This window comes from Lissotriton vulgaris, chromosome 7, assembly GCF_964263255.1.
Source record: "Lissotriton vulgaris chromosome 7, aLisVul1.2, whole genome shotgun sequence".
In the NCBI taxonomy this organism is placed as follows: Eukaryota; Metazoa; Chordata; class Amphibia; order Caudata; family Salamandridae; genus Lissotriton; species Lissotriton vulgaris.
In genome coordinates, this window is record NC_141695.1 from 546,750,254 (window position 1) to 546,774,957 (window position 24,704).

General features: G+C 43.6%; 1 protein-coding gene across 2 annotated transcripts in view; it reads right to left on the reverse strand.

Annotated features, from left to right (window-relative positions):
* The window catches only part of NTN1 (netrin 1), a 464,858-nt gene that overhangs the window by 163,588 nt on the left and 276,566 nt on the right, over nt 1-24,704 (reverse strand). The gene's annotated exons all lie outside the window — the stretch shown is intronic.

Consider the following 24,704-nt stretch of genomic DNA (forward strand, 5'->3'; position numbering starts at 1 on the left):
GGCTTAGAGTACGGCTCATATTCTGCATTGGGGCACCAAATGTAGATCTGGCATTTAATGTACAGGTCGCTGATTCTGGCTATAGCCCAGCTGCAATGGCTATTTAGTCTCCGCTGAAAGTGACATTAATTGTACAGCTGCCATTTCGGGAGTGATGGAGAGGCCTATGGCATAAGGCCCAGGACATGTACACGGTATTCTTCTTTTCCTTTGCTATCTTCAATAAACAGTAACCTGTGAAAATGTTGTGCATTACCATTGAATGCCGTGTGCCTCTATTACATCACAGAACTAGTTCCAAGATGACTTGTGTTATCCTTAGTACATATTTTCGAGGATAATTTACTACTTGGAAAGCATGGGCACCTCTCAGGATCCATTGTGTCATGTCCCCGAAAGTGTTGTCAGTTTCCAGGTCTCCCAACATTTCTGGGGCCGTATTACAGATGGTGCCGCTGGGGCGTAACAGGCATTTGCTCTCGCTTTACGTGCCCGCTGGGCACTTCGGTATTATAGACGGGGCGCAGATGCTTGTGCGTCCCCTTCTATAATACCAATAGCGATGGTGCACTTAAAGAACCACCGCTATCAACAGTGGGTGTTCCCTCATTTGCATATGGGCGTGCCCTATGCAAATGAGAGAATTCCTTTGGCTCTGCACCCACGCCATATTACAAACACTGAATGTCACTTATGTTTAAATTACAAATATAAGTGTGTAGCAATAACTAAAATGTGTCCTCTCTTGGACAAACGTCCTTATTTTTCTCTCCCCTTTCCTTTAGGCTATCATGGCTAGGAATGATTAGGCTTTACTCAGTCCTGATGATGATCCCTGTAACTATGTAATGGGATCAAAACGCCGTCGACAACTTCTACACCATATACTCTGTTGTGTATCTGTTACTATATTTCAAGTAATGGTGTAAATGTGAATTCTGTTATTGCTATATGCACAGAAAACAATAGCTTTTGCCTAAAAACCTTTCTCTACGTTCTGTCCACTCCGCTAACCATGACAATTTGTAAACATCTGGGCACAGGCTTGTGCCCATCTCCAAGAAATTGTTGAAGGTATCTCCTAATATTGTGGTTCTAAATTAAATATTAGACCTCTGCCCGGCTGGGCAAGTCAATTTACAATATAGTTTCTATTGTGTCTATATTTATCTATTGACTATATCCCTCCTTGCATAGGACCGCTGTTGTCTTTACTCATATTACAGATGCGGGCACAAAGCCCACAGGAGGCGCACTGACTGTGCGTCTTTTAAAAGGTGGCTCACTGTCAGTGCGCCTCCTGACAGCAGCTCTCTGCAGGGAAGAAAGTGGGTCCCATGGACCCCCCAAGCATACCATTGCAGGTGGGTGCAGTTACTGACTGCACCCGCCTGCTAAGGGATCTCTAAACCCCTTTGAAAGTGCAGGCGGCTGCCGCCTGCAGTGTGAAATCGCGGAGCAGCTGCTTCGTGTTTTCACATGAATGCGCAGCGCATACACCATAATGGGGCGCTTTATCTTGCCCTCCCTCTTGAATTCGATCACTTGTGTGCTCTGTGTGGATTCCTCCTTTCACAGCTGGCAGCTCATTCACTGCTTCCCCTGCCCTGTTTTGTTTATTTTGTCTTTTTGTTCATTCTTCCCAACCTGAGACTCCTGCCTTACTCCCCTAGCCACTTCCCGTTGCCCCCACCCCTTTTCTCATGATCATTTCCCATCCAGTCTACCCAAACCTCTCATCAATGCCCTTAAAGAAACTTTTTTTTCCCAATTACAATTTTTTAAGGTGATGGCAGCTGCCACTTACAGACTTTCAGCTCTGTTTTCGAAATTCTAAATTGTGCACGTTTAAGTATTTTTTTATATACTGCTCAAATGGGCATTCACCACCTTGGAACAGCAAATAAAACATTAAAAAATGGTGCTTGCATCATGCTGTATACACGTGCATGCATGGTGATATATTCACATGCATACTCATCACGCTAGGCCTCTATAGCATCATGTCTCACATGCCTAACTGTTTTCCTTTTTTTATTGATGCTGCACAACATCGGCAAAAACTTTGGCAAAGCTGATAAGTTGAAGAAGTGAGACCTACTGACTTTGACAATGTTTATGTTTTTTTCTGATGATAACATCCTTACCCCACAACCGATGAAATTTGTGGGTGTTTCCTACCCAATCTGTCCCTAGACACATTTATTATCCGAATTATTTTAGCAACCACTTTACAAGTACTTACAAGGAGTGGCTCTGCAAAATGTTTTTGAATAACACCAAACTCAAAAGCCTGCAGGGTTTACGTTACTGACATCGATCCTAGCACGGCATCTCAGTGGGCCTCCAAAGGCATCAGATTAGTCCGAGACCTTTACGATACTAATCGTGAGCCTCTTTCCTTTTTTTATCCCTAGCTAGGAAACATATTCTTAGTAACATGGACTTCTATACTTTTTTAAAACCCAAAGTCAAACTTTCTAAACTCGTCCTTTTTATGGACTCTGTAGTAGTCTCACTTCTTGACCTTTGGCAACGTTTGGGTCAAATAGCATCCAAGATATACACATTTTTCTCTGTCCTCCATTCCCCGCAGCTCACAATTACTTGTGTCAAATTGTCAAAACATTTTGATGAGGACGTCTATCAATATATTTCCCCTGATACCTGGCAGTTGATTGGGATATCATCCTTGGGTAATAAGATTGCTCAGTCGCTAATTCAATCAAAATTCTTCACAATAAATCTCCTACATTGGACTCCTGCTCATTTACACAAATTAAAGTCAGAGATCATGATATGTACTGGAATTGAAACTTAGAGCTGAGCACTCATCAACCCATGTTCTTTAAGTGCACGTTATTAGACTCTTTTTGGGTTTCTTTACAAAAGCATTTATCAATAATCTTTAATATACCCATTAATCTCTTGTTTACTATGATTATACTGGGTCCCTGGGCTGCACCATCACCCCTGCCTCTTGATACTATAGATCTGTTGCTGATGGATTTGCGCTTAACTATTGCAGATAAAGTCATACTTACAGAATGGAAATCTTTTCAACATCTATCACTGCCGCTTTGAATTTCTGTGCATTGCTCGCATTGACGATATAGTAGCGCCATACTGCTGACTGCCGCCTTTATCATTTGTGCTTCACTCTCATTGGCTGCATTATAGCTATTTGCATTGCTCGCTTTGCCTATTTAAAATATATGTGCCTGATTGTGCCGGTGCCATTGGACATAGCATAGCGATATTAGAGACTGTGCCCCAATCTCGTCCACTTTCGCTTTTGTTTGTGCTGCCATCTTGTTGTTGTGCCTCCTAGCCCATCCCTCCACCCCGCTCCCGCCTCCCAGCTGCTCCTCCCTCGCTCCACCCCTCCACCATCCACTTATGTCAGAGCAACATACGCGCAGCGGGCGCGCCCCATGCGCGCCGAAGGTGCGCCAAAGGTAAGCCCGTCTACGCCCGTCCGCGCCTGGACCGCGCCCAGCGCCAGACCCCCTGACCCCCGCAAAATCCACTCCGCCCGCATAACATACGACGCCGCAACCCTCTCAGCCCTTAACCCTGGCCACCCACCAAACTGCTACCAAGCCGCCCCAGGACACACCCATGGACCCTTCACCTGCCACTCCTGCAAGTTCGACTGCATCAGGACCCACACCAAATCCACAGACTCCAATCAGAGCCCCGACACTAACCACCTAAAGTGCATCCTGCTCAACACCCGCTCGGTCCACAGACACGCCATTGAACTCTGGAACCTACTCGACACTACATCGCCGGATGTCGCCTTCCTTACAGAAACCTGGATGAACGCCTCATCAGCACCCGACATCGCCATAGCCATCCCGGACGGCTACAAGATCATCCGAAAGGACTGCACCAACCAAACAGGAGGTGGCATTGCCATCGTCCATAAGAACACCATCCGCATCACGACCAGTTCCGACGACTACCTCGCTACCGCCGAACACCTTCACTTCCAGATCCACACCGACCCCAAGACCACACTCAGAGGCACCCTCATCTACAGACCACCAGGACCCCGCAGACAATTCAGCAATGACATCACTGACTTCATAAGCCCACACGCCCTCCCCTCCGAGGACTACATTCTACTGGGAGACCTCAACTACCACCTGGAAAAGAAAAACAACTGCAACACCACCACCCTTCTGGCCAACCTGGCCAACCTCGGACTCTAACAACTTGTCAATACCCCCACCCACTATGCCGGACACACGCTCGACCCAATCTTCACCTCCAGCAAGCACATCTCCTTCAATCACACCACAGCTCTCCACTGGACTGACCACAGCTGTGTTCACTTCAACTACAAAAAGACCACGACCCACAACCCCCTACCAACTTATTCCCCGAAGAAACTGGAACAAAATTACTACCGACCAGCTCTTCACATCGCTTCACCAAAACCCTCCTGCCAAATCATCAGACCCAAACCAAGCAGCCACCAACCTCACACAATGGATCACCCACAGCGCCGACGAACTAGCACCCTTTAAAAACCATCAAATCAAGCAAGGTAACAAAAAAGCCCCCTGGTTCAACGATGACCTTAAGAAATCCAAGAAGTTATGTCGCACCTTCGAGAAAGCCTGGAGAAAAAACCCAACCACTGACAACCTGACCACCTTCAAGAACGCCACCCGCAAACACCACCAACTGATCCGATCCACCAAGAAATCCGCATTCAAGGATCGACTTGACAACAACGCCCACAACAGCAAGGAACTATTCAACATCGTCAAAGAATTTACCAACCCCACCGCCGGCACCAACGACATCACTCCCTCCCAAGACCTCTGCGACTCCCTAGCCTCTTTCTTCTACAACAAAATCGCCGACATACATAACAGCTTTGAAAACCAGTCCGGAGACCAGTCCACTCCACCCACCTCCAAACCAAAACCCCTCGCTAACAACCTTTACGCCTGTAACCCAATCACCACTGAAGACACCATCCGCCTGATGAACTCCATCCACTCAGGATCGCCAACCGACCCATGTCCCCACCACATTTTCAACAAAGCAGACTCCATCATCGCACCCCATCTCCGAGACATCATCAACTGCTCCCTCAACTCCGCTACCTTCCCGGAAAGCTGGAAACATGCTGAACTCAGCACCCTTCTGAAAAAACCCACAGCAGACCCCACCGAACTTAAGAACTACCGCCCCATATCGCTCCTCCCATTCCCTGCCAAAGTTATTGAGAAAGCCGTCAACAGTCAGCTCGCCGCCTTCCTCGAATACAACAAATCCCTCGACCCCTCACAGTCCGGCTTCCGAGCCAAACACAGCACTGAAACTGCCCTCATCGCAGCAACAGACGACATACGAACTCTACTGGACAACGGAGAAACAGCTACCCTCATCCTACTTGACCTCTCCGCAGCCTTCAACACAGTCTGTCATAGCACCCTCATACAACGCCTCAGCAACGTCGGAATACAAGGAAAGGCATTGGACTGGATCATCTCGTTCCTCGCCGGAAGAACCCAGAGAGTCCGCCTCCCCCCTTTTAGATCAGAGGCCACCGAAGTAATCTGCGGCGTACCACAAGGATCATCACTCAGTCCCACCCTCTTCAACATATACATGAGTCCCCTCGCATCCTTCGCACGCCAACACAACCTCAACATCATCTCCTACGCAGACGACACCCAGCTGATCCTCTCCCTCACCAAAGACCCAAACACCGCCAAAACCAACTTACACGAAGGAATGAAAGAAGTAGCCGAGTGGATGAAGAACAGCCGTTTAAAACTGAACTCGGACAAAACGGAAGTCCTCATCTTAGGATCATCCCCCTCCGCCTGGGACGACTCATGGTGGCCACCGGCCCTGGGAACCGCACCCATACCTACGGACCACGCACGTAACCTGGGCTTCATCCTGGACTCCTCCCTCTCGATGACCAGACAAGTCAACGCCGTCTCATCCTCATGCTTCAACATCCTACGCATGCTCAAAAAAATCTTCCGCTGGATCCCCAACGAAACAAGAAAGACGGTCACCCACGCACTGGTCACAAGCCGACTGGATAACGGAAACACCCTTTACGCCAGAACCACAGCCAAACTACAGAAAAAACTCCAACGCATCCAAAACGCCTCAGCTAGACTCATACTGGACATCCCCCGTCAAGCTCACATTTCCGATCACCTGAAAGACCTCCACTGGCTCCCCATCAACAAGAGAATAACGTTCCGTATCCTCACCCACGCACACAAAGCCCTCTACGACCTAGGACCCGAATGCCTCAACACGCGACTGTCCTTCTACACCCCCACCCGCCAACTACGATCGTCCAATCAAGCCCTCGCCGCAATTCCGCGCATCCATAGATCCACCATGGGGGGAAGAACCTTCTCCTACTTAGCGGTCAAAACCTGGAATTCTCTCCCCACCCACCTCCGCCTTGTACAGAACCACCTCTCCTTCAGAAAGCAACTAAAAGCTTGGATATTCGATAAGTAAAGTACCCCCCTCCCCCAAGCGCCTTGAGGCCCTCTGGGTGAGTAGTGCGCTATACAAATTTTTGAACTTGAACACTAATTGGAGGCAAGCAGTCCACACCTCCAATCGCTAGTACAGTGTGGCATTCCTTGGATAGTTATATGGAACTGTGCCCCCAGGATCTAGTGGCTCAAACTCCTTTTGGGTTTCTTCCTTCAAAACCCAAGAAAGCAAATGTCCCATCATGCCAATACACCCCTCCCTCTCCATCCTTCCCTTCCCATCCTTCCCTTCCCCACTCGTTTTAGTGTCCCTTATCGGCATACCCTAATTATTAGGCCATGCATATTTTGCCGCACATAGTTAGTATTGTAATGCACAGTTGACTTCGGGCTACATTTGTCACAATGCCTTTTAGGTCTTTTATGCGGCAGCAATCACCTGAATGGCTTAAAAAGTAAATTACATGCTGTCGTATTTTACCCTGTCGCACTCATATGACAGTTCTGTCCCACCTCTTTCACACCGTAGCGAGTACTCTCTTTGCTATTTCTTCAGCCAAGATTACTGTTATATGATTTTCATTATGCTGGCATGTTCATTATGTTTCACTTCTTGCATGTATGTTTCACTGCTTCCATGTATGTATTGCAGTACATCTCGATTGTATACCTTTTCTTCTAAATACAATAAAATATTTGAGCACGAAAAAAAAGCCTGCAGGGTTTCCTTACATTTTTCCAGCCCAACACTGCAGTACTCGTTACAGCCATGGAAAATCAGTCATACATGAGAACTGTGTGCTGTGTAATTCCCAAATTTAAAATTTAATTTTGAATTGCAAATTCATTTTTGTGCGCCTAAGTTACACTTGAATGCAGTGGTGTACCTATCAATAGTGCAGAAGGTGCAATGGCGCCAGGGCCCAGTGGTCTCGGGGTCCCAATGCACCCAGTTGTATTTTTTACTACGAAGCCAGGGCAAGGCGCACATTTCTTTCTCGCTTGTCTTAGGGACAATGGAACCCTTGCTAGGCCACTGCTTTAGTGGAGAAAAACGTTCATGAATCTGTACCAAGAGACGACTCCTTTTGTGGTACATGGTAAAAAAAATATATGACTGGTCAGTCAGTGAAATTATCAGTAACTGCAGTTTAACATGCGATGGCGAGCCCTCAAAAACACAACTTCATGGGGGTCATTTAGGGGTCGCCAGGGGTCACAGCCTCGACCCCTGGCTTGCCCCTTGCTACCCTGGCACTGCTTTTGCGACCTCTGGCCTCAGAGGTAGAAAAATCAAGATCTGGAACACAGGGACAGCTCTTCCTAATGTATGCTGGTTGGAGGTCCACTTGCCTGATTTCTGTAAAAAAAATTATTATACAAATAGTGAATACTATTCGCTATTGGTGTAATAAAAAATAGAGTAATTTAGCTGGAATGTGGCCCTCTCTGGAAGCTATATGTTGTATGCATGCCTGCGAAAGAGAGTGTGTTTATGTGCGCGAGAGTATGTGAATGTTTTAGTATGTGTAGGCATGTGTAAGTGAGTTAAAGTAAAGGTCAAATGGCGTGCGATGTCACTTCCGCTACCCCAGGCATTTTGGTGAATTGTCATCCATGCACACAACTGTTGGCCAGCCCAGCAGCGGGTGTTGCTCGGTTCTTGAATTGAGCACCGCCCCCCACTCCCCCTCAAAAAGGTCTTTCTAAGACCTTATGTGTGAGCTCCTGTCCTGGATCTTGAGCAATGTAACCTGGAAAAGGGGAGTGGGAAATGAGGACTCACTGAGACTGGTTTTCGCATCCTTGAGAGCTTTTCTCACATCTCTTACAGCTGAAGAGCTCTTGCTTGGCATTTGAGTAAAGCTGCGGGAGCAGTGTCGGCTCATCCCTGGCGCAAAGCTGTGTGCAGCCAGAAAGGCAAAGGATTCCACCCTAGCTTGGTTGACTTCGCTTTTCATCCTAGCCGGGTTGATGAAATTAATACATTAGATCGAGAGAACATGGTACCTCCTATTTAAGCCTGTGGAGTCAATTGACTTTGTGAGCCATATAAATGGTCAGCATCAATAATACTCATTTACATTTCTAGGCAGCCAGTTTAGTTTCTGAGCAAAAGACAGAGCCAGAAGGAGATTCAATATACACATTGTTCACACACACACCACATCTTTCTGTTTTTTTTTACCCAATTCAGAGGGGTACATGTTGCTGGAAGTGCTGGCTTGTGAAAATGGGGTTGATTTTCAAACCATTGTCTTTACTTCGTTGCAGATTCTTAAAACACACACAAACACCAAAAGTCCTCTAGGTGAGTATGCCATTATTTGAAAAACAGTACCTTTTCCTTGATGAGCCGAATCACAATAATTACCACTGTTTATCAGCGCCTAGAGGCCAGACAAACTGCTACCGTGTGCTGAAGAAGGTAAATCAATTAATACTAATAAATGCCTGTATGGTGATGTCTGCTTGTCAGCTTCAGTGATTTCATCCAACAGCTGAGAATGATGGTGTAACCATGGCCATGTTAAATGTGGCATTCTGTAAGTGAGAGATCGAGTTATTAAGCAGTCACAGAGAGTACTTGTCATATTCTGTCTGCAAGGAAAGGCCGGCTCATACCTCACTGACGCTGCAAGTAAAACGTGGAAAAAACATCCTCTTGTAAAACGCAGCCAACACAAATATTTTCCAGACCTTCATTTGGGGATTTTGCACCATAGGCAACGCAAACACGGAAGTGGCGGATGTGCACATTTTCATTGGAACACAGTTGTATTACTTGGAGTGCTGGAAATAGAAAAGCATTTACTCCGTGAACCCATAAATTGGGGTCAGGGTGTGGCAGCGGAAAGGAGGAGGAGACCCAAGGGGAGGAATCATAAAAAACAGCATGTTAGTTAATTTATTAGGACAAATGTGACAGTAAATCCGTTTCAGCTCACTTAATTGGTCACAAACAGATTGCATTTTAACATATTTTATGTAGTTAAGGCACATGCTGCAAAGATCTTAGTTTGTACTGCAATTATCAGCAAATAATAATGATAAGATAACTTTGGTGGTTAACGCACTTGCTGGAGAGATCTGTGTTTTATCTTGTGAAAGTTTTGACTGATAAAGTAAGATAGAGGGTTAATGGGCTGCTGCAAAGCACATCGTGCAACATGCAGATCACATTTTTAGGTCTCGCTGAGCCAGCGCAGACGCTGCTTTGAAACATTTAGTAAGTGAGTTTTCAAAGAGCTACCCCACACTTTGGCTGGCCTAGTGCTTGCGTTCACGCGGGCAGCCGCCATCTGTCTTTCACGGGCTTGTAGTCGTGTACGACAAGCAGCGCAAACACGCAACCCGCAGCACCACTTCTTCGCTTGGGCTTCGCTGAACTCAGCAGATTTAGATTTTTTTATTTAATCGCATGCTTGCAGATGTAAGGTAGCGTGTGCAAAAACACTTTTTATAATGATATGCTTTTTGACCCCAGGCGACCTTTGTTTGATCAGAACACGCTGCTTTTGTTTGTTCAGCGCCATGCCCGCTTCATGGTTCATATTTTGTTTTTAATTTTTCAAGGAGTTAGAGCATGTGCCACGACATTGATGCTAGATTCAATAGGATCCATATTTTTCAGAGTAAAGCAGGCATATCATTCAGATGGAATAATGTTGCTAAGGTACAACTAACGCACATTTCGAAGTGTGTTTTATTTTTGTTATTACACTCCAGTTTGGTCTCTAATTTATTTTGGCCCATTACAGCATGTAAATGAATTACCGGGGACATGGCAGACCTGTCTCAAGCAACTAATTGTCACGATTAACCATTAAAATGATGTGTTGGACAACATCAGTGCTTGAGGAGTGTGTTTTTTGGTAAGTCACTTGCGTGGTCAAGTTGAGCAGTTTTCTTAACGTTTCTCTGTACTCAATCGTGATATTCTGACGTTTTGAAATGGCCGCCTTTATTTTCTTAGGCTTGGACATTTACTCTCACACTGTGTAGAGCTGCATGGTGTGGATTCGTTTGACTATCTTTAACTATGTTACAAGATGCCCTGAACCGTTTCGTCAAATTAAATAGGAGTGTGATATTGCTTTGTAATGGCTGTCGTTCGGATCATGTTAAATATGGGAATCCATTTATACTCTATTATACTATGTTTTTAATTAACTTCGTAGACTTATGCAGTATAATTTTCATGGAATTTACTTTTGATAACAACTGTTTTCGAAATAGTGTTCTAGGTTTCAGGGCACCCAATTTCCGAAGCAACAGTTTTTGCCTTTTTTGATTGGCCTTATGACCATTAAAAAATGGCTGATCCTGTTTCTCAAGGTCTGAGCCTGCTTCTTAAAATCACAGGTGGGATCTCTCTGGGTCAACCAATCATGAGTACTACAAATGGCAGTCTAAACCCACCTACTTTTTTCTCGTCATACACACGTCTGTTGGTGTGGAGCTTTCGAATGTAGAATGCACATAGGTAAGTGGTTGGGCACTATGTTTCTAACTGGGACATAATGCGTTTAGTAACAGTTTTAGTAACATGCCTGGCATAGTTATAGGTTCTAGTCTACCAGTGTCGCATCTGGAATTTTATTGTCATTTTTTTCTGTAATTTTCTCATTACTAAAGGCACATCCTGCTTAAGGATTTGGCTTTGGTACAATTTTCCAGCAGTGTATAGTTACTGGGCATCTCACCGTTCTGTTGGTCATAGAAATTTGGAGGTTTGCGCAGCATTGAGGCACTTAACAGACTTTGATATCAAGTTGTTCGCAACCTTGGTTTAATTTTTTCCGTCTTTGATTACCCTGAGAGGGTATTTACCATATCTTAGCCGTTGTAGGATTCAATGTAAGGAGACGTCTGCGTGCAATGTTTAGCACTCACCAAACTTTTGGAGAGTGTAATCACCTCTCTCCACTGTTTCACTTACTCCCCAGTGATTTACCCCTCTGAACATTTTTTAAAGTGCATCCGTATTCTGGTGACCTGACAGCTAAAAGCTTTGTGCCGTGACTAGTCTTATTTCAGTAAGTTGTTTCAGTCTGTTATTTACCTATGCACCACAGCCTTCTGTTAGGTGCATTTGTCTTCGTGTTTCATTACGCTTTTAGTGCGTTTTCAATCTTGGAACTTAATGGGTTAGGACGTACTGAAACTCACATGAATAGGCATGTTTTGAGGCATTGTGTGTTCTTATTCGCTCGAATTGTTTCTCATTCATGGTGGTTGGATCTATGCTCTTCCTCTCTCCTGTTTGACTCTTGTCTTCCCATACATTATTACATATTTTGCCTTATGAATGTTGTCTGGGAAGAATTTTCTTCTTTCTTTCATTTTAGTGTTATTAACCAGATGACCGATATAATGGGCAAAAATAATTACCTTACAAAATGAACGGTTGGGTACATCTCACCCGTGGACGCGCCATAGATTGCGGTAGCAACTACCTTAATTCACTGATATGTCTTGCTGCATTTCTTTTACAACATATTGACTTCATGATACACAGAGATATTTGCAACGGCACACTAATCCGTGGATCTAGCTCATTTGCTGGTGACGTTTTCGATATGTACAGATGCGGCAACCTTACTCATTTTGTGTACTCGTGTTTGTATTGAGTACTTCCTAAAAGACTTTAGTATAAGCAAATAAGCATTTGGTTATATCTCGGCTTTCTGAACCTAGGTGTCGTTGTACCAGTTTGAACATTGTGTTTAATGTGCTCCTTCTTGTATGTTGGGCGGGACTACCCCGGAGAGTCTTGCTAAAGAGCTCAAAGTGCATCATCCTTTAAATGATATTTAATTATTAGCTCAAGATCAGATACTTGTTATGGGGAAAAGCTGGAATTGAAGGATAGAGCTGCCAGTAAATAAATAAGTTGACACATCCCACCAAGCTTGTTCCACAATGCATGCTGTATCATTATATGGCATAAGAGCTGAGCGCTCTGATTTACGGTTTAAGCTTGGGTGGGCATGTAATGCATTTCTTGTGTTTGGCCCTTGCCTAGAGCATCGCCAAGTACCTGTCTCCTTTCACTGCTCACTTTTATGGAGCTATTTTAAGACTTCGGTATTCACAGAAGGCATTTAGGAGTCCTAAAGTTAGGACTCCTAACTTCTGTGAATACCGAAATGAGTAAGTGTCTTCTGTGAATAACAAAATGAGTAAGTGCCTTCTGTGAATACGAAAATGGTAGTAAGTTTAGGATTTTGTCTTAAGTTAGTTCTGTGAATCGGGCCCCTCATGTTTGATGGGCACCCTACAAGCCTGCTATTTTTCCCTTTTGCCTAGCCACCCAAGTCTTTTCTGAAGTAGTGATCCGAATTCACAAAATTCACCAATGTTGTATCAGCTTGTAAATGGAGACCAATTCTGTGAAGCAAGATACCTTATCTGGAGCACTTCAATACACCGCACTCACTAGAAGCTGCAGCACAAGTTACAGATGCTTGAAAGGAGGATTGCTCTAAATTAATATTGGGAGATTGGTTCAGAATATCTCCAGAGGATGTGGGAAAATGAAGCAAATCTCTTGAACCATTACCACCAAAGTTTTCAAATGGAATCCTCCGTGCTTTAAGCTAAGTTGAAGAAATATTGCAGACCCTCTTCCAAGAAGCACAGTGGACCCCTGCCTAAATTCCACCCCTACTTTCTTGCCCCAGTTAATTATACAAATTACGTTTTTATTCTGAACCTATTGATTATTGGAAATGCTGTCCTTGCAAATACAAAGCTCAGCATTACCCATCCTGGCCACCAAAAAGGTCTTGCTCATCCTTTGATCTAAAAACCTAACATTTGTATTTTTTTCAAAAGTTCCATAATTCCTTCTCAAGCACTTAAGCAAAGCAAACCAATTGATGAGAAGCACACTAGGGAGTACAGATGAACTTTCGTGGAGTGCTTACAAGAAATGAACAAGTATTGCCATAGCCAATAGGTCTCGCCTTTGGGACCTTATAAGTGTTAAGACATGCAACAGTTGATGTTGTTGCACCAAGGATATTGTACTGCTTAACTAAATACTTATAAAGTTCCAAAAGCGAGACCTATTGGCTATGCCAATACTTGTTTTACTTTATGTAGAATGGGTTACTGCATTTAACAGAAATCCTTTTGTTACTCACAGTTCATAAATTGCAATCTTTCTAATGCAGCACACTGCAATAAGAACAGGCATCAAGGAGCAGCACGTGAACTGCAAGGCTTGGGTTTAGCCCTTCATTGTTTTTTTTCTCAATCGGTTGTTATTCTAAGGCTGCTGAAAAGTGTTATTTCAGGTATTAATAAGGTCTTGTTAGTACAAAGAACCACCAACCACCTTGTTACTTTTCAAATCCTGACTTTGTGTTTATCCATATCATGCATCTTAACATATAATGCCCACCAGTATGTCAGTCAGTCAGTCAGTCAAGATATCTTTATTCGACTTTTTCCAAGTCATACAAAGAGGACATAAAACAGATAAAACATAGCATAAAATACATATAAGCAGATAAGTGTTAAAAAAAAAAAAAAAGTACTACATACAGTGATTTAAGAAGGCGAAATTTGACCCGCAGCATTCACCCTTACTGCGGCCACTAAAAAATTAGCAATGCAAAATGTTATCCGTGGATTTAGTACAAGCTGTAAATAAAGCAGCGCCGGGCGCACCTGAGTAAACCCCAGTTCTCTCAGGATAGGCAGCAGGTATTTTTTCCTCGGCTCCTGATAGTGGCTACAGAACATTACAAGGTGCCACCAGTATGAATTCTATGTGACTCTTAAACCTTGTAACCCTCATTGTGTTAGCTAACATGTCTTACATGTTGATGTACACACTTGTAGGATTTATTGTCTCTGTATAATGTGTGTGATGTAAAATGCTCTGAAACCCTACATCAGGATGAGTAGCACTATGAAATATTTCTAAAAAATATAAGTGCTATTTAAATCATTATTTGTATAATTACTCATACAGACAGAAACATCTGAAACTCTCACAGTACATGCATCGCTCTTTCATACAGGAGTTGAACAAAGTAAACAAGCATTGGCATAGCCAATAGGTCTCGCCTTTGGGACCTTATACGTGTTTAGCCATGCAACAGTTGATGTTGTTGCACCAAGTATAATGTACTGGATAACTAAAAACGTATAAGGTCCCAAAGGCGAGACCTATTGGCTATGCCAATGCTTGTTCGCTGTTGATTTCACTATCACTCTGTTATTAGGCTTGTTGATTTGTTCCAGTCAGACTGTCGTTCTAAAACAGCAATAAATAACACATAGACCCCAGTTAAGGACCCCTCTCGCTCAACAGTTGCTTACCCCTTTGGGCCAATTCAAAACATTGCCCATTTGCGACATAACATACGTCATGATATGTGGGAATTGTACAGTGCACGTGTACCTGCAGATATAGTAGCGCAGGGCTCTGCTGCACAGCCCACCTGCCCCAGTGACTTACCACAGCGCATTTCAGGAGCCACCATGGAAGTGTCGACGCATGCACAGATGTCACTCGGAAACAAAAACCTGCTACCTAATTCCAAGAACACAACACCTCGTCTTGTAGCCAACACCATCTGAATCAAGATAGGAAGCCCCAGGCTTCCAACAATGTCAGTCAGCCAGACTCCCCATCCATATCCAGACACAATATCAGTGCCCTGAAAGAACCCCGTGACCTGCTACTGCATGGCTGCTGACGGCCATGTTTTGATTGACATAAAAAAACGCGGTCAGCACCGGAAACCGTATAATGCACCATCCAACAAAGAAACCAGAATATGCCACTGGATAAGAATCCACTACAAAATAATGATTTCACATGGGAAATTAATCGATCTGACCGCAAAAATTAGGAAGCTCCATTTAATACTTATTCATTGCTCGCGAAAAACCGACTATTGTTTACTATGTCAGTGAGCACGTTATGTAGAAACTTTACTGATAGTGCAACCGTCGATTTCAAGGCCATTTCTGTATTAATATTTAAAAGCAAACACAAACCTTCTAAACAAGCGCGGCAGGCTGCTGACAGCAGGGGGAGGCGTGCGCGCACCTCGCGCGGCAGCAGGGGGAGGGGAGGGGCTGCGCGAATCACTTGCAAGGGCGATAATTGCTACCATATGGCGGCACTCGCTCCCGCAGTGAATCGCCAGACATGCACGCGTTGCCATTGAAGGCAATGGAACGTGTGCACGTTTTTGGCTGAAAAGCCAAAGCAATAGCTAAAGGTCTTTTTGCCTTAGCAGCGCATGTGTGCTGCGTAGGCAAGACCTAAAAACCAGAATCTAAATCATACTTTCTCGTAAGTCTTTGTGGGGAGGCAACACGCTGTGGGCCTTTGTTTCCCTCCATTGCACTGGCATGAGGTTTTTAGGCTCCAGATAGCTCCCAGCCAGGATGATACTTGAACAAAAGAAGGGCTGATAGCCCTTCAAATGAGGCCTTGGTTTTGGATCCAGCTAGAAGGACATGAAAACAAGAAAGCCCTTCACCGTCTGCAGATTGCTGTTTCGAATGAAAAGTATGCAACGTGCAGGCACTGCTGAATGTGCCCCAGTGTTGGCAAATAACACAATGACAAAATCTGCATAATTCAGTGGAGCCAGTACAGGTCCTGGATCTGACTCAACAACAGCTGCCAGATCCAGTATCCGACTTGATCCCCCTTATTTCCTGCACTAATTGTTTTGTACTTGCACTTCAACCCCATATAAAGTGCCAAAGTTGTTTATGACATATTAAAGCACAGACTCAAAGTGAACCACCCTCTTCATTATATATTATTCGGATATTTTGCAAGAAATCATCAAAGTCGAATAGAATATGGGAGTGCCATAGGCCCACACTCGCAAATTCTGTCCAGGGTCCGCCTCAGTCGCGGGCCGTACAGGAAAAAGCGGTGGCGTCGACTTGGGAGGGGGATTTGACGGACGACAACGAGGGAAATTTAAATAAATAATACATTTTCCCTTGTTGTCATCTGTCGATAACCGTTACCCCCTCCCCTCCCTCCACCCCCCTCAGACCTCCTCCACCCGGCCCCACCGCTCTTACCTGCACGGGCCACGTCTGGTCCGCCTGAGACAGAAAATAGGCCACAACACCAAAATAAAAATGAACTCCATTAGCAAATCAGATATCTACAAAAGTGGCCCACATTTGCAAATCGGGTCAGTTTTGAACTTGTACAGATACTCTGTATAGACGTTGCTGAAGGTATGGGAAAAGGCATGCGTTTGGGCTTACTACAGGACATGTTTGTATTAATATCATGGAAATTAAAAGAACCCCACTCACCCCCCCCCCCCCCACCCCCCCACCCCCGCCCCCACACCACCACCACCACCACCACCACCTGACCCCAAAATAGGCCAACAAACTGACCCATCTTCTCACCTGTCAAAATAGCCCTTTTGGCTCTGGCAGATTGCCCTTGAGCTCAGTCAGATCCTGCTACTGTCTATGGGCGGGGGCAGCTTGCAATAAAAGCTGCATGGATAATGCTTGTTCTTTCCTACATGTTAACATTCTCGGGGGCTGGCTGCAGCACAGCCGCCGGCCACCCTTCAGACATCTGTGGCTAAAGTGATTTTTTGGCCAGGCCCCGCTTCCGCTGGGAGGACCGAAGGTAGTTTTGGGCTGTACGTGTGTGTCATGTGACTTAGAACAGGAACCTCTCAGGATTGATTATGTTGCCATTTTCCGGACCCTGTAGGGGTGTGAAAGCTGTTAACAGATTCTGCCGCCAAGAACATGTGTTCTCAACGTGTTTAACGAGAGATTCACATCAACGAGAACAGGAATACAACGATTGGAGGGACAGTTTTAGTTCATTGATAGAGAGACAGCTCTAGCTTTCTTAATAGCTTCGTGTAGTAAAAATAAAAACAAAATACATACATTGCCTAGAGACAGATTTAACTGTCTCGTCAGTCACAAGTAGCTGTCTGTAATGAAAAATAAAATAACTGGAGACATGTTTATGGGTTAGAAACAAATACATTACTGATTGAATACAACATATTATACGCACACGTGCACACGCTTCTGGTCAGCCTCTTGAACAGTTGGTCTGTTCAACTGTCAATCACAGTTTGCTGCCTCTTACAAAAGCACATAAAGAGCATTGACTCTGGCTCTCGTGCAACGTGAGAGACAACATTTGCCCTAATCCTATGTGCACATTCTAAGAAGACATGCACATCAGTGTGAAGTATGGTGGGCAAATACTTAACTTTGTCAATGCTTCTTTTGTTTCCATTTTGTATCCTATTTCAACATTTTAGTCATCCATGTGTGTCTAAACTACGTCTTCAGGTAATTGAATGCCACTATTACCTTTATTATGACAATAAGAATCATATTTCCCTGAAATCTGCATTAAAACTCAAAAGGTCTTCAATACCAATCCCAAGTACTACCTTTTGCTCGGAGGCACTCACATTGTTCTATTACATTTATAAACCATGGTAAAGTTATTTTTAAATGTAAAACCTTTATTGTAAGCATATGGCTGCCACGTGGTGGTAGTTCTCTCTCTCTCTCGCTCTCCCTCCATATATATATATATATATATATATATATATATATAGGTATATATATATATATATATATAGGTATATGTGTGTGTGTGTGTGTATATAATATATATATATATATATATATATATATATATACATACATATATATATACATACATATACATATATGTAGCATATGCTTGTAATAAAATTTAAAAATAACGGCTTGCTAAGGCTAGACATTTGCTCTGCCTATGCTTGCTCTGATTTGATAGCAGACAGTCACCCAGGTCATTTGGATTAAAGGTACTGTCTCAAATGGGACTTAGATTACAATGGTTTTGTGGCCCTTGATGACCTACTAACAGTCAGACTTCCAGCAGGTAAATCAAATGTTGCCAGGTCAATGGCAGCTCAGCTAGAGCAATCTACTTTTGACCTCCCAATATACCACTGCATTTGTCCATATATCCAGGAGGCTTGCCCAGTCCCCCCACCTACTTGTTGGTTTTTGTCCAGATCAGCCTGCCTCTGGACGAGACAATGCTTCGAAGTAGGTGGTCACCAGAGCCCCTAAGTGTGTAGTCATTCGAGTTCCTATGTGTGTGATCTTCAGACCTCCTCTGTGGTGCTCATTAGAACTCCTAGGTGCGTGGTCACCAAAGCTCATAAATGTGTGTTCACGAGAGCTTTTAGGTGTTTGATCACCAGAGCTCCTGAGTGTGTGTTCACTCCTAAGTGTGTAGTCACCAGACCTCCTATATCCTTTACTTGTCATCATCAGAGCTCCTACTTGTGTGTTCACTAGAACTCTTAAGCGAATGGTCATCATCGTTTCTGTGTGGTCATCAGACCTCATATGTGAGTGGTCATCAGAGCTCTGAAGTGTGTAAACACGTCTAAGTGTGTGGTTATCAGAACTCTTATGTGCGTGGTCATCAGAGCACCTATGCGTGTGGTCACTGCAGCTCCAATGTGTGTGGGCACTGCAGCTCCAAAGTTTGTGGTCACTAAAGCTCCAAAGTGTGTGGTCACCAGAGATCTGAAGTGTGTGGTCATCAGCTCTTATGTGTGCGGTCCTCAGTGCTTTTATGTGTGTGGTAATTACAGCTTCTAAGTATGTAGTGACTAGCGTTGAAGTGGAGCTTAATTGAGAAGGACTGCTTTCACCAAAATGTTCTTGCAATAGAAGGGGCTGTATCTGCAGGTTAACTAGGTGAGAATGAGTGTCAACAACAGAAGAACGCTTGACAAAACACAAACGAGTAGAGCTATAAATCATAGGCGTCATATTTGTGGTTCATAAAAATCCATAGGTGTCAAATAGAAGTATATGTATTTCCCGCTAGGGCACTTGTTGGGAAGTATGTGGAGTGTTGGACAGTTTCCTACTGCTGTTGCTTGTAAGGGCATCCAGCTAGAGGTACTAAAGCATGATGAGGAGGCAACAATTGCATGTTTCATATGCAGTTTATAGCTTTTGTCATGTATGGCTGTCATAGAGAACTTCTATATTTTATTTACATTTGTGAATCTCATAATCCACTGCTATGACATAGCAGCAGTTGATAACTAAAGTGGATACCCACCGTTGTGATGTCATACAGGCCTTCCAGGCCATGTTGCCAGGCCTCCTGGAGAGCCTGTTAGTGCAGCGTTGCTTGTCTGCTTTGACTAAAGTCAGAAAGCAAAACTGCAGGAAGGGGAAGGAACTCATGGAAGGTGCTGGGGGTTGATTAAGGATGGCCGGTACGTTTTTTTAAACCTTTGGGACAGGGAAACATAACAGAGGCCGTGTTATGTTTGTCTCCTCCATTACTCCTCTTCCACTACGTATCAGTTGAAGGCAGGGGCAGATGATTTTGGGGGCAATACATGGCATTCATTTATAGATGCGTAAAAAGTGAATTACAGGCATGTTTTTCACCTCGGGTTGTGAGTGACGTCATAGATAACTCGAGCTTAACTCTTGTTGTCTTTTTGATATCACTCAGAACCCCTATGTAAAAAAAAATCCTGTAGTTCACTATTTCTCCTCTATAATTCTATATATCTTAGCTCAGAAAGTGGTATGGTTGCTATTGTCTAACAAATAGCTCATAGCAATCCATAACACAGTTAATAGAAATAAACAGGTTTTGCGTTATCCTGCATAATACATTAAGTATATGCAGAGTGGCATGTATCAGTGTGAGAATGCTGCTAAGTAAAGGAGAGAGGAGTGGGACCCAGTGGATATGGTGCGTAGAAGCCAGAGTAAGAAGACTCTTGTACATTAAGAGATCCCCACCTGTGCATCTGTTGTGGTGCAGCAGCCCCCTCATGAGCATACAGGAAGTAGCTGATGCGTGCCCAGTCTGCTTACAATAGCCTGTGTTGCCCGATGTATAGTGCACATGCGGTGCAGCAGATTGCCAGCATTCATTTGTGAATCAGCAACGCTTACTTTGTAAAGGTAACTGAATTACTTTCCTCCTGCATGTACTAGCGTACCGGAAACATTGGCTGTTGAAAATTTGCGCCAGAATGTTGAGTTATGCAGTTTAATTTGGCTGGTTAGCACGGGACTCACCAGTCAAATCCCAGCCTTTCCGAGCCACTGGCTGGGGTATAGCTTAGTCAGTAAGATGGGGAGGGGGGAGGGGTGGTGAGGGGGTAGTCGGGGTGGGGGGGGGGGGGGCTGGTGGGGAGGGCTTAAGCTTCAACAATAAGTCTGGCATATAATGTTTAAATACATTATAGGCAAGCAGGGTGCACGAGAGGGTCCTCTGGGGCAGTGTAAAGGGGGAGGAATGCTGATTAGTAGGAGGACTAAGAGAAAAAACACAATATTTTTAGTGTGTGTGTGTGTGTGTTTTTGTCTGTTTATACGTAAACATTCCAGCTGAAATCTGACTCGCAATACCCAGCTGAAAGCACCTGTACGCAGCTACTTATCAGAAAATACATTTATTTGGGGGTTGGTGTAACACTCCAAATACACCCCACCTCCCTGAAGCCACGCCCCTGGCCACTGGTATGTCTGTACACTTTAGTTACTCTCCTGGAGGTGACTGTCCTGCTCTCCCATTGTCTTGTGCCATTGTCTAGGCTGCTCCCCTGTTAACCTTCTAAGGCATATTGTGGTTCCCTTCCAGTACTTTTAATCTATAAGTAGCCACAGTTTGATTGTATATTTAGAACAAGTGGCTCAGACCAACCTTCCTTGAGGTGCAACATAGCAATAGTTCTTCAAAACCTGAAGATATTTGAAGGAGTGAAAGAAGATGATTTAAATGTAGACTAATAGGCTTATTCAACAAGCACTGGCAAGTTCAACCAGGCTGGTCTCTGCAAGCAAGTTCTTTCATTTGTTTTGAAAACCTACATAGTATGAAAAAAAGTATGGTAGAGGAACCCATTGAATGTAGCCCACAAGTATGGCTGCTGGGTAATGTCTCTAAGATTAAGGCATTTAATAGGAAGCTTGTGTCTGTAGCACTGTTACTAGCGACACGCAGAGTCTCCATATGCTGGGGAGGCAGGCCGGCCTCTACCACCAAACTGTGGCTACAGGACCTGACTTACTTTCGCGATCAGCTACCTTGTTATGCTGAGGAATTGCCTACAATGTCTAAGCCAGAAGATATTTGGGGGCCGCTTACGTCTTATCTGTTAATCAATAACTGACATTTGATGCCTGCTACGAACTGTAAGATTTCTCTACCTGCTACGGCTACAAAAGGTATTTTAAATAACTACCATGTCTGTGTATATCGGCACTATCATATTTGTAATACCAAGATCTGTAAAATTGATTTTTTTATTTTATTATTCTGTCCTGCCCCGCTGTCCCAATGCTCTAATCTGAATAAATGTATGTTGTTTTTCTTTTGCTTTTGAAAGTGCATAAATAAAATGTAAAAAAAAAATCAAATCAAATTATGGAGCACATTCTCTGTTAATATTTTCTTTAATTTGAGCTAGAAACAACATGTTTTGTGAACTCTGAAAATGATGTGGTGAATATGAGATAGTGACAGCTATGTAGTAAACTTAGCAGGCGCAGAAGACAAACCCATTGATTCTCATTATTGTCCATTTTTTATCAACAATTTACTTATGAAAGGAAATGTACTAACCACTCTCCCTTCAGCCTTCAGTTTATTTTGTCACTAGATCCTCTTAACGGCAATATTGTACTATTACCAAGTTACCCATGTTTTATTCCTTAGGTAATTTTATCATGATTTTTATCTTAAAAACATGAGACTAGGGCCACAACTAAAAAAGCTATCTGTAAGCCAGACTTAAAAAGGCAAGTGGTTGAAATGAACCTTCAACAACAGCTTGTTCAGATGGCTCCTACACTTCTTCTGAAGGCATAAGTCTGCATCCTTCAAACTAGCTGTATCCATGTTTTCCAGTGTTAGAGTACTATATACATTACCAAAATTATTGACAGAGAGCTGTCCTCAAAGTTTTACCCAGCGCACACCACTCTAAGATTGTCGAAAGCAAGAAGTGTGCAATGAAGGAGCACTAACTAGAACGTATACACTATCTGAGGCCTTACTATTGGATAACTAAGAGCTCTACTGCTGTCACTAACAAAATATAAACTACGCAACCAACCTGGGTCAACCGTTTTACACAGCACTTAATATTGGTGACTTTCAAAGCCACGTCATGCTGTATTCTGACAACACGCAGACAAGAGATGCAGTGATTTTAAAGACGGATGGGCTATGTGAGTAGCCTTGCGGGATGCTGCAGAAGAAAGGTGTAGGTTTAGAGTGAAAAGAAAAAGAGTTAACTAGATTGAATTGAATACATCTTTGCTAACAACGAGTTTGAGAATGCTCGCAATTAAAACGGTGAGGGACTCCATGTTGAATGTTGCGGATAGGTCAACCAGAATCAAAGCAGTTTGGCTGCCCTGGTCTAGGAGTATTCTAAGATTGTCAGTGACTAATAGGAGAACTGTTTCAGTGCTGTGGACGGGGGAACACTGATTTGAATTCATTCAGTAAATTGTTAGAATGAAGGTATGCTCCCAGTTATTTGTTCACTGCTTTTTTCAATGTTTTTCTATGGAAATGGGAATATGATAGTATTTACTGAAAATATTGAAATTGTCCAAAGGCTTTTTTCAAAGAGGGATATTGAAAGCCTGTTTCCAAAAGTCAGGGACTGTGCAGGACTGAGTTGTAAGAATTTGGGACTTTTCACTACGAGGATCTCACCAACGAATAGAGTTTGTAAGGGAGTTCCCTTCAGTGTAATTCCCATCAGTGGGCTTTGTCTTCAAACTATTCTCTTATACCCTTGTATCCGTTTTTAAACCCATGCCACCCTCCTCCCAGAACTCTTACCTTGTTACGGGAAAAACAGCACACAACCCAGACATGGACTTAATCTTCAACTTAAAAATGAGTCTATGACTGGCGTCCATGTTGCAGCCATTCTCTCTTTTCCTTATTTTTGCTTTTCATGTTGTCAACCTTTTTTAATTGTGGTATACCAGTAAGGCCTCTAGCATTACTTAAGTTTTTTCTTGTTTAACTGAGGTTGCTAACCTTTGCCTCAGATTTCAGTTTTCGATAACTTAGGGTAGAGCGAATGGCCTCTGAATGCTCTTCACTCCTATGCATGTGTTTAACTTTCCCTGCTTGCGTTCGCTGGGGAGTACTGAAGAGGAAGCCATCAATAGGGAGTAAGCAGCAGTGGAAGGACCACATCCAGCTGTTGGAGGCTGCTTGGGTCTCAGGTTGAGGAAAACTATGACCTGTAAATGCTCCTCCTCCTCCTTGGGTCTCAGGTTGAGGAAAACTATGACCTCTGAATGCTCCTCCTCCTCCTTGGGTCTCAGGTTGAGGAAAACTATGACCTCTGAATGCTCCTCCTCCAGAACTGCACTTGACAGCTGGAATTCACCCCCTTTTCTGCAGGTTTTTGTTGAATTTTCCTTATTTGAAAACAAATCACAGGAAACATGACCCTCTAGCCATGGGCTTAGGTTTTCTTAACTCATTGATTAGAATCCTTCTTTTCTGTTGCATTTGCCATGTGATGTGTTGTCAAGTAAGTAAGTTAGAGCGGGAACGTTCACCTGACAGGTATCTTTAAGCTATGAAACGTTTCCAGTAGGAGTCCTGCAAAGTTAGATAAATTCTAAAAAAATTGAATAAATGTCAATGGAATCTTGAAGGAACTTACAATTATTGTGGAAATAGTCAGGTCTTCGTATTCTTTCTGAACCCAGTGAAATTTTGACTAGTTCTAAGGGGAGCAGGGAGAGAATTCCAAAGTTGAGCTTCTTTGACTTGGAAGGCTCCTTCTACTATTCTGACTCTTCTGATCTTTGGGACCCAGACCAGGGATCTACTTAATTGTTTGTTTTGTTTTATCCGAAGTTTTATTGTTGTTTGGATTTGCCAGATGTGTAGCAATCTGTGGCCGTATTATCGAAAGTGCAGTGGGGCACAATGGGCATGTATGCCTCTTGTTTGTACGTTTCTCCTCCCCCATCACTTTAGTATTACAGTAGGAGCCACAGATGCTTCTATAATACAAATGAACCTACCACTAAATGTATGCCAGTGTGATCCAATAGCAAATGTAAATGTAAATGTACAGGAATTTATATAGCGCAAATCACCGAGCGGTTTCTAAGCGCTTGCTTAGGGAA